Source organism: Sciurus carolinensis (assembly GCF_902686445.1).
Source record: "Sciurus carolinensis chromosome 14 unlocalized genomic scaffold, mSciCar1.2 SUPER_6_x, whole genome shotgun sequence".
Lineage (NCBI taxonomy): Eukaryota > Metazoa > Chordata > Mammalia > Rodentia > Sciuridae > Sciurus > Sciurus carolinensis.
In genome coordinates this window covers 6534275-6546098 of record NW_025920104.1, presented here as the reverse complement: position 1 = coordinate 6546098, position 11824 = coordinate 6534275, and the positions used below count along the sequence as shown (strand labels likewise).

The following is an 11824-nucleotide window of genomic DNA, read 5'->3' as shown; positions in this document are numbered from 1 at the left end:
GATGATAATCAGACCACCATCAGGGATTGGGTAACAACAGTTCTACGAACGTGATCAGCTTGTGCTTGCCATATAGTCCCATGGGATTCTCACCTCTGTGAACACCCCTTGTGCCTTGCTGAACTTTAAGTTAATTGGTTCCTGCCTAACCCCCACCCTTCATAAAAGCTTTGTGATTTCCTCAATAAATGAGTTCCTGTTGTGACTGATCTCCCTGACGCATCTGATTGTCCTCTGCCCGAGGACTGGGAGCGGGCAGTCAGCTGCCCTATCTAATCCTGGTGTGACCTTGTTGGGGAGTGTCCCCTTCCCTTGTCACTGGTCAAGAAGAGCTAGGGGGCTTAAGACCCGACATCTGGTGCCCAACGTCGGGGCACCTCAAGGCTGATCTGCAGCCAAAGTGAAGAGGCAGCTTGAAAAACCAAAAGTACTAGGCAGATTGGGCCAAGTGAGTTCCGAGGTAAGGGCATCCCTGAAAAGATGGGGCAAACACACACCACACATGGTGACCCTGCATTCTCAGCTCTTAGTCTCATTCCGAAGTATAGGAAACCTTAAGTGGCCTGATACACAGGTGGAAAAAGCCTGGGACACCTTTACTTCGGGTGGCCCCTTGTCTTCCTGCAGCTAATCTTTTGACTGGTCCACATGGGCTCATGTAGAACAACTTGTTAGGAAAAGGAAAATCAGTTTAGGGGAGGGTCCCCCATTGGGAGTCTGCCCTACATTATCCGCCCTTAAGGCCCGTTTCTCCCCAGGACCTCCCAAAGGAGGGCTCAAAGTTCCCCCGAATGAGCCGCCACCTCCGGATGGCTGGAAATCTCCCCGGTGGTCATTTTATGATACTGGGCAAGAACTCACTGACTCTAACCTCTCCCCTCCCTGTATGGCCTTCCTGGTAAATATTAAAATGTTAGTTTGGGAAGGAATGACTACTGATCACAAATTGGCCTGTGCAGGGATGAAAGATCGCTCCATGGGAAGGTGGATTGTGGCTACCAAAGATATTGACACATAGCTTCCATGAGCGAGCAGGCAGATGGAAAGGGATTCCTTATTTTCAAGTCTCTTCTTTCTTGCACTTCTATGCTCTTCCTGCAAACACGAACCCTCCTTCTTCTCCCCTTCTTAATCCCTCCTCCTCCTCCAACTATGACTCAGCTGTTTCTGCTTTCATCCCCCAGCTCAGCCCACCTAGTCCCCCTGCCACGAGGTCCCACATACACTTGTGGGGAGGGAGTAACCAACCCACCATCAGTGGCATATCCTAGTAAGGAGTATTATATAGTAACCCCATTCCCCACAAGTAGTGGGAGATTGTGTCACAATTTTCTGCATCCAAACCTGAATTGATTACTAACCAGGAAAAGGGTTAAAATGCCTAGGCATCAAGTTTCTGATGGAACATTTTAGCCCTTTCAGATCCATATCTCAGTCTCATAGTTTACATTGATGTAAATAGAGAAAAGCCTGAAGGCGCAATCCCAAATGAAAAAAAAGAAAAAAGAAAAGAGCAAAAGAGTCTTACCTGAACTCCAGCAAAAGTAATTTTATGGTGCTTTACTAAACTAATTAACGGCCGTATCATTTTTTACAGAACTCTTGTTTTTTTTTTTTTTTAATTCTACATGTTTTTTTAGCTCATGACTTTTGATAAGTTCTATTGATTATTCAACTAGAGTTTTTGAACAGCTGTTACATTGCAATGGAGATCACCTATAAAGTTACAAGGCCTTTGATTTTGTGTTATGTGTATGTCGTGCTGTCTGATGTCATTTTTGTTTGTCTGTATCAAAACTGAGTGCTCCTAAAATTACAATTTAAAAATGGATCCAAATACTTTTAATTCACGTGATTTAAAAAGGTTCAATTTAAATTGGGTAAACTAATAGAAGTAAAATGTCTTGAAAATTCTAAGCCAGAGCAATTAGAACAGACCAAAGAAATTAAAAGGGATACGAATAGGAAAAGAAGAACTCAACTATACCCTATTGCTGATGATATGAATTGTATACTTAGAGGAACAGGAAATTCCACGCAGAAAACTTTTAGCTCTCACAAGTGAATTCAAGTAAAAAGTAGTAGGGATATAAGATCAAATGCACATAATCTAAGGTCATTTATACATAAGCGATGAATCTTCAGAAAGAGAAATTAGGAAAACTACCCCATTCACAATAGCTTCGAGAAAAATAAAGTATTTGGGAATCATCTCACAAAAGAGGTGAAAGACCTCTACAATGAGAACTACAGAACCTAAAGAAAGAATTCAAGAAAACCTTAGAAGATGGAAAGATCTCCCATGTTCTTGGATAGGACAGAATTAATATTGTCAAAATGCCATACTACCAAAAGTGCTATACAGATTCAATGCAATTACAATTAAATCCCAATGATGTACCTTACAGAAATAGAGCAAGCAATTATGAAATTCATCTGGAAGAATAAAAAACCCAGAATAGCTAAAGCAATCCTTGGCAGAAAGAGTGAAGCAGGGGGTATCGCAATACCAGATCTTCAACTCTACTACAAAGCAATAGTAACAAAATGGCATGGTATTAGGTACCAAAATAGAAAGTGGATCAATGGTACAGAAGAGAGGACACGGACACAACCCAAATAAATACAATTTTCTCATACTAGACAAAGGGGCCAAAAATATGCAATGGAGAAAAGATAGCCTCTTCAACAAATGGTGCTGGGAGAATTGGAATCCATATGCAACAGAATATACTAAACCCTATCTCTCACATGCACAAAACTAAACTCAAAATGGATTAAGGATCTCAGAATCAGATCAGAGACCTTGCATCTTATAGAAGAAAAAGTAGGTCCAGAGCTTCAACATGTCGGCTTAGGACCAGATTTCCTCAACAGGACTCCCATAGCACAAGAAATAAAAGCAAGAATTAATAACTGGGATAGATTCAAACTAAAAAGCTTTCTCTCAGCAAAGGAAACTATCAGCAATGTGAAAGAAAGAGCCTACAGAGTGGAGAAAATCTTTGCCAATCATACTTCAGATAGAGCGCTAATCTCCAGAATCTATAAAGAACTCAAAAAACTCTACACCAAGAATGTAAATAATCCAATTGACAAATGGGCTAAAGGATATGAATAGACCACTTCACAGAAGAAGATCTACAAGCAATCAACAAACATATGGAAAAATGTTCAACATCTCTAGTAATAAGAGAATGCAAATCAAAACCACCCTAAGATTCCATCTCACCCCAATTAGAATGGCGATTATCAAGAATACAAGCAACAACAGGTGTTGGCGAGGATGTGGGGAGAAAGGTACACTCTTACATTGCTGGTGGGGCTGCAAATTAGTGCAGCCACTCTGGAAAGCAGTGTGGAGATTACCTTAGAAAACTTGGAATGGAACCACCATTTGACCCAGCTATCCCACTCCTTGGCCTATACCCAAAGGACTTAAAATCAGCATATTACAGAGATACAGCCACATCAATGTTCATAGCTGCTCAGTTCACAATAGCCAGATTGTGGAACCAACCTAGATGTCCTTCAATTGATGAATGGATAAAGAAAATGTGGTATATATATACAATGGAATATTACTCAGCGATAAAAGAATGATAAAATTATGGCATTTGCAGGCAAATGGATGAAACTGGAGAATATCATGCTAAGTGAGATAAGCCAATCTCAAAAACCAAGGAGAATGATATCACTAATAAGTGGATGATGACACATAATGGGGGGTGGGAAGGGTTAGTGTTGGGGTTGGAGTTGGGTTTAGGGAGGGGGGCAGGAATGGAGTAAGGAAGGACTGTATAGATGGAGGGGAGGGGTGGGAGAGGAGCCGGGAAGGGAAAAAATGGCAGAATGAATCAAACAACATTACCCTATGTAAATTTATGATTACACAAATGGTATGCCTTTACGCCATGTACAGACAGAGAAACAACATGTATCCCATTTGTTTACAATAAAAAAAATAATAAAATTTAAAAAAATAAATAAATAAATAAAAATGGATCCAAATATTTTTAATTCATGTGATTTCAAAAGGTTCAATTTAAATTTGGTAAACTAATACATGTAAAATGTCTTTAAAAATAACTCACAAATCTCTAGATGGTCAAGCTAATAAATATGATGTTTATAAAATGTCTAACATCAATTTTTCTAGGACTTTTCTTCAACAGGAAAGAGATGGCAAATACTGTTCAGGACACTTGTCTAATATCTTGTGTGTTTTTTTTAAAGAAAATAAGTGAATTAGAGTTGACATGCATGGGATTACTCAAATGTGTTTGTAGAAAAAATTGTTTTGTGTCATCACTAAACTAAAAACAAGGCTACTAAGAGTTATGTTCTAACAGGTACATTCTAGATACAAAGGGTTCTACAGGTTTCAACTATGTTTCAATTAGAGTACTATAAATAACAAAATATTTAATCTTATTAAAATGGAGTAATTTATCTAATTCAGAAATTTCATAAGAGTTTCTTCAGAATGTGAACAAAAAGGGGTCAACAGGAAAGAGAAATAAAAGGTTCTGGATATGGAAATATATCCATAAAAGGGAAAAGGAAATGTTTCTGGGTAAGAAAGTGCCTTGTGTCATAAAATACATGAGGGTCTAAGTAAGTGCTAAGAAAGCCTATGTAAGTAAAGGGCAAATTTCAACAAGTTTGCATAACTAAGTTGGTTGTATATATGTGACACAGTTAAAGCTATTTAAGGTTTTTTCCTAAGGTGAAATACTAATGTTCTAATATAAACCAAAGTTTAATCAATATGATAAAATGACAAGGATTTCTTAGAAACACTAATTTACTCTTTGTGACTATTAAGTTTTATTCTTTAGAATAATTAGTCTAAAAATTGGGGTTTATACAATTATGGCTAAACAACTGTTAGAGTATTGTACTACATTAGAGTCTAAATTTTTCTTTAAAACTAAATTGGGTAATATAAAAGTGTCAAGGTAATTGTGAAAGGGTCACTCTTTCTATATTAAATGTGTTCATATTTTCCAGGTATACAAGTTTTAAAGCAGGGAATTTATCGAGCTGCTATTCTCCAAACTAAACTTATCTGTAATGGTAATTTTAAACTTATAAAGAGTAAATTTTATTGGGGATTTATTTCTATCATTTAATGTTCTATTATAGGACTTGTTATCAATAGGGTATATGTAAAATTTGTTACTTTTTACACTGAGAAAATTTTAAGTGTAAATGTATTTATAAAAGTTAGAGCCTGATTTGTTTAAAGGTTAAACATGAAAACATTTTGCCACTTTGCCACACAAAAGGAAAGTTAAAAGCTCTCAACCTTTCTTTAATTCATGTTTTAGATATAATGTTAAATTGTGTTAACTACTGTTGATATAGACTCAGGAGTCAATATATGTAAACTGCTTAAAATGACATTTAAGAAAGAGTGTAATGCGCAGTAGCAAAAATGAGGACAACAGTGATTGAGATTGGGGTCTCTGACCTCATGACTTTAGACAGTGGACTTTCTTGAGAACTTCACAGTGCTCCTAACATTGCACGTTGCAGCTCTACCATCTTAGATCTACAGGCTCAACTTGATTCCTTGGCCGCTGTCGGCCTGCAAAATCATCGTGGTTTGGATCTGCTAATGGTGAAGGAAGGAAGACTTTGCCTGTTCCTTGGTGAGAAGTGCTGTTTCTACACCAACTGCTTTGGCATTGTAGAAGATAAGATCAAAAACCTACAAGAAGATCTGGAACTCGTAGGAGAAAGCTTCACTCTAATTTCCTCTGGACTGGGTTACACAGGTGGCTCCCCTACCTCCTCCCGCTTAAGGGACTGCTAATCACCATTATCCTTGTGTTCACCTTTGGGCCTTGCATAATTGATAAGTTTATCCATTTCTTTAAAAGCTAGGCTAAGTCTGTGCAGCTCATGGTGTTCTGACAGCATTATACTGCCCTTCATAATGATTGGGAGCCCTATAGAATCATGGATCACTTGTATCAGGATACTGGGGTCTAAGTGTCTCTCCCTTAAGTCCTGCTTCTCCTGAGGGGCCTGCCTGAAGCACTAAGGTGGTAGTCAATGATGGATAAGATCCTCAGAGGAGGACAACCTAAGACAGGCACACCTTTGAGTAAGGCAGACCCACAAACTGCTAGGGTGATTGTCCATAATGGGTAAGACCCTCCCAGCACCAACCTAAGACAGACACCCTTAATATAAAACAAAAAGGAGGATATGTTGGGAATAATGACATGTTACTAACTCAGGTTGATTCCTTACTTCCTGGTGGGTGAGCAGGATCAGGGCCTCAAAGGTGGTTTCAAGGGTTGGTGACGAATAAATTGGACCAATGTCAGGGATTGGTTAACAACAGATCTACAAATGTGATCAGCTCATGCTTGCCATATAGTCCCATGGGACTCTCACCTGCATGAACCCCATGCCTTGCTGACCTTTAAGCTAATTGGTTCCTACCTAGCCCCCACCCTACATAAACACTGTGTGATTTCCTCAGTAAATGAGTTCCTGCTGTGACTGGTCTCCCTGACACATCTGATTGTCCTCTGCCCGGGTGGTCAGCCGGCCCTACCTATCCTGGTCTGACTTTGTTGGGGAGTGTCCCCTTCCCTTGTCACTGGTCAAGAAGAGCTAGGGGGCTTAAGACCCTGACACCCATCCTTCACAAGTCATCCATATTGTTCCTTAGGCATTACATCTTTGCTCAAATTGTTGAAGAATGGTGGACTTGTTTCATGGTTTTTGTATTTGTGTCTTATGCACATTTTAACATGATAGATGCAATGCATCGTGTAGCTGCAGTTTTCTGGAAAAAGTCAATCATTTAGGAATTGTTTTTCAAATTTTCAATAAATTTTTTCTTTAAATTAAAAAAAAAATTCTCCACCTCATGGTGATTATTCCTAGGGCAGGCTAGAATTTTATAGGGGATCTTTTATTGTCATAATTATTGGAAAGGGGAGCTGCTACTGACATTTAGCAAGAAGTACAGAGAGTGATAGATGTCCCATGTTGTGGGATGATCTTTCATTCTGCCTGTTGATCATTATCTAAGCCTGGTCCTTCACTCAATATTATATGTTTAATGCAAAGTATTTACATAGGATCTTCCAGGAATGAAATTATTGTCTCAAAGTAGAAAAAGATGCATTTTGTATGGGTATGCTGGTACATGCCTATAATCCTAGCAACTCACACAACTGAAGCAGGAAGACTGCTAGTTAGAGGCCAGACTCAGCAATCAGGTTGCTGACCCAGATGAGCAAGTGGGCAGTGTGAGTGGCCAGTGCAAATCAGCTGATGTGCAAGGAAGAGTGGTGCACACTAATGAAGCAGGCAGTGTGAGAATTCTGGGGCAACATGCTTGTGTGTAGGAAAGACTGACCCAGGGGGACATGAAAGAAGTATTCAGGGGGTGCAGAAATTGTTGGAGTGCAGGGAAGGCTGACCACAGTGACCAAGAAGGCAGTTGTGGAGCATGCATTCACCTGCTGGTAACAGGAAATACTGACCCAGCTTATTAGGCAGGGCTTGTGGGGGGCCTGTGGACATCAGGAATGGTGCAGGGAGGCCTGACACATTGGGCAAGGAAGGCAGTGTGAGTTGTCATTGGAAATGTGCTGGCATGCAGGGAAGAGTGAACCACCATGAGCAAGCATGAAAAATGTGCAGTGTATGGATACCTGCTGTGTGAAAAGGAAGAGTAACCCAACTGAGCTAGTAGGGAGCATTCTGCAAACACAAAACCTGTTGAGGGGAAGGAAGTCATACCCAGAGTGAGCAAGCAGGCAGTATGAGGCAGTCTGAGGAAACCTGCTGGGTGCAGGGAAGTCTGACCCACAATGAGCAGGATGGCACTGTAGTGGCTTGGGGAATCCTGTAGAGTGCAGGGAAATCTGAACCCCAGTGAGTCAGCTAGCATGGAGGGGACAGTTTGGGGTTCAGGTAAGATTGACTCAACTGAGAAAACGGGAAGTGTAAAGGGCCTATGGAAACCCACTGGGATGTGAGTGCCACTCACCAAACACAAGTAAGTTGGTAGTGTGTGGGGTTTGCAGACATTATTGGGGTGCAACAAAGACTAACCCAGGTAAGCAAGCAAGTAATGTTAGAAAAAATGGAAGCCAGCTGAGATACAGAGAAGATAGACCCAGAGAGAGCAAGCAGGCAGTGTGAGGAGACTGGGGCAGCCTCTTTGCATGTAGGGAAGACTGATCCAGCTGAACAAAAAGGGAAAGGGAGGGGCATGCAAACCTTGAGTAGGGGTGCTTGGAAGGCTGAACACAGTGAGCAAGCTGGACATTGGGTGGCACATGGACACCAACTGGGGTACAGGAAAGACTAACACACAGTGTGCAAGCATTCATTTTAGGGGCCCAGTGCTACCTGCTGAGGTGCAGTGAAGACTGAACCAGAGTGAGCAAGCTGGCAAAGTGGGGGGCATGCAATCCCTGCTGTGGTGCAGGAAGACTGACCAGCAGGAGCAAGCAGGCAGAGTTAGGGGTGCACATCCATTTGCTGGAGATCAGTGAAGAAAGACTCCAATGAGCAAGGAGAAAAAATTATGGGCATGGTTTAAATGGGTGACTTTGGGAGAGAGAATGACCCAGCTGAGCAAGCGGACTGTGTGACTGACCTATGGAAAATTGCTGGTGTGATTTGAAGACTGACCCAAAGTGGGCAAGCAGGCAGAGTTAGGGTATGTGGGAAGCTGCTGGAGTTCAGGGAGAGCTGACCCACAGTGAGTAAGCAGGCAGTGTAACTGACTCACAGAAACCCTACTGCTTTGCACAGAAGACTGACACACATTGAGCAAGCAGGCAGTTTTGGGGGCATATGAACACCTACTGGATAGCAGTTTGTGGGGCACATGAACACCTGCTGCTGTAAAAGCAGGCAATGTGGAGGTGTGGGGACATCTGGAGTGGTGCAGGGAAGAGTAACATTTGACCAAAGAAGTAGTGTGTGTTTCCACTGGAAACCTGCTGGTGCATAGGAAAAACTGGCCAATGTGAGGAAGTAAGCAGTGTGAGGGCCTGTAGAAACCTCCTGGGGTTTTAGGGAAGACTGACCCAGCTGAACCAGCAGGCAGGTTTTGGAGTTTATTGCAACCTCCTGGGGTGAAGGAAGACTGATGCAGCTCAACAAGCAGGAAGTGCTGGGGATACATGCTCAGGTGTAGGAAAACTTCCCCACAGTTGTTAAGCAGGCAGTCTGATGGTAATGCAAATATCTCTTGGGCATAGGGAAGACAGACCACAGTGAGCATGCAGGAAAAATTAGGTTTTGGAGGAAAACACTGCAGTGAAGCAAAGACTGACCCAGCTGCACAAGCAGGCAGTGTTAAGGACTAGTGGAAATCAGCTGGTGGGCAAGGAAGAGTGACCCACAGTAAGCAAGCAGGCAGTCTGTGGAACCTGTGGCAACATGATTGCATGCAGAGTATACTGACCTATCTGAAGGAGAATGTGGTGTCAGGGGTAGGCAAGTTTCTGCTGGGGTTCAGATAAGTCTGACCCATTTAAGCAAGTTGGCAATGTGAAGCATATGTGGAAACCGACTGGCTCAAGGGAAGTCTAGGCTGCAGTGAGCAGTCAGGCAGTGGGGGGGCACAGATTCCTCCTGGGGTGCAGGAAGCAATATACACCAAGCAAGCAGGTAGTATGTGATGTCTGAGGAAACCTGCAGGAGGCAGGGAATACAGACCCCAGGGAGCAAGTTGGCAGTGTGAATGGTGTGTGGACACATTTGGTGTACAGGTAAGATGGACCCAGCTAAAAAACAGGCAGTATTAAAATCCAGCAGCAACCTGCTGTGATGCACTGAAGACAGACCCGCATCATGCAAGCTTGAAGTGTGAGAGGAATGGGGAAACCTGGTAGAGGTGGAGGAAGAATGACCAAATCGATGAGGCATACAGAGTCAAGAGGTGGTATACACCCGCTGGGATTAAGAGAAGAAAGCCTGAGGGTGAGTAAGCAGGCAGTGTGGGGGGTATCCAACACCTGCTGGCATCCAGAAAAGACTGAAACTGCTGTGTGGGGGGTTTGAAAAACTTCTGGGTGGAGTACAAGACTGACCCAGAGTGAATTAGCAGGCATTTTGACAGGCCGGTGGAACCCTAATGGGCTGAAGAAATATTGACCTGACTGAGCCAGCAGGCAGTTTTTGGAGCTTGTGGCAACCTCCTGAGGTGTAGGGAAAATGATACAGCTGATAAAGCAGCAGTGTGATGGCCTTGCAGACAACTGCTGAAGTGCTGGAAGACTGGTGCAGTGAGCAAGCATGCAGTTTGAGGGGCATGGGGAAACATGCAGGTGTGCAGGAAATACTGACCTTGGTGAACAAACAGACATTGAAGGGAGACCTGGGTGAATCTGCTCGGATGTTCAGAAAAGGACCCCTAACAAGTTAGGAATTAGTGTGAGGGATGTGGGGACACCTGCTGGGTTGAGTGGAAACTGAAGCATAGTGAGCAAGGAGGCAGTGTTAGGGGCATGGAAAACCTGCTGGAGTGCAAGGATGACTGACTCAGCTGAGCAAGTGGGCAGTGTGAGGGGCCCATGGAAATCAACTGGTGTTCAAGATTAGTGACCCTCAGTTAGAAAGCAGGCAGTATGAGGATCCTGGGGCAACCTGTTTGCAAGTAGGGACGAATGATCCAGGGGAACAAGAAGGAAGATTGCACAGGGTGTGGAAAATTGCTAGAGGGAAAGGAAAGGGACCACAGTGAGCAACCCAACAATGTGAGGTGCAAGCAGATTCCTACTAGGGGTGTGGGGAAAAATGACCCCATTTAGAAATGAGTCATTATGAGGGTTCTTTGGATATGTACAGGGGTGTAGTGAAGATCAGCGCACAGTAAGTAAGCAGGCGATTGGAAGGTCATGTTATATATTTGTTGGGATTCTGTGAAGACAGACTAATGAGCAAGGAGGAATGTTTAGGGGCTGGGGAAAATGCTCAGGTAGAGGAAATACTCACCTTACTGAGCAATTGGGTGGTGTGAATGGCCTGTGGAAATCAGCTGGGATGTTTGGAAGACTGAACCAAATTGAGTAAGCAGGCAGTGTTAGGGTCTGTGGTAAGTTACTGTGGTGCAGAAAAGCCTGATGAAAATTAGTAAGCAGTGTGATGTACTTGAAGAAACCTACTGAGGTGCAGGCAAGACTAACACAGAGAGAGCACACACACACAATTTGTTGGACATGTGACAATCTGCTTGGTAGTAAAGAATACTGAACCAGCTGAAAAATCAGGGAATGTGGGGACATGTGGACATCTGGATGGGTGCAAGGAAGACATATTTGACCAAGGAAGCACTGTGATTTGTCACTGGAAACCTACTGGGGTTCAGGAAAAACTGACCCAGTTGAGCAAGTAGGCAGTGTGTGGGACCTGTGAACACCTACCTGGGTGCAGTGAAAATTGACCCACATTGAGCAATCAGGCAGTGTGAAGGGACCTGTGGAAACCTTAGTAGGGAAGATTGAGCAGGCTGAGCCTGTAGGCATTTTTTCACAGGTTGCAACATATTTCTGGGGTGCAAGGAAGACTGATACAACCCAATAAGTAGGAATCGTGATGGCCATGTGGACAACTGCTGAGGTGCAGGGAAGACTGACCCAATTGTACAAGAGGGCTGGGGATACATGCTTGGGTGCTGAAAAACTGACCCAATGTGATTAAGCAAGGAGTTTGAGTCACAAGAAACATTTGATGGGAGCTGGGAATTGGGACCACAGTGAGCATGAAGGAATGCTTAGGTTTGTGGGGAAATGCTGTGGTGCTGGGAAAACCTGACCCAGTTAAGCAAGCTTGC

General features: G+C 43.0%; 1 pseudogene; it reads left to right on the top strand.

Annotated features, from left to right (window-relative positions):
- LOC124973108 (mothers against decapentaplegic homolog 1-like) overlaps positions 1 to 11824 on the top strand; it is a 155934-nt pseudogene that overhangs the window by 21350 nt on the left and 122760 nt on the right.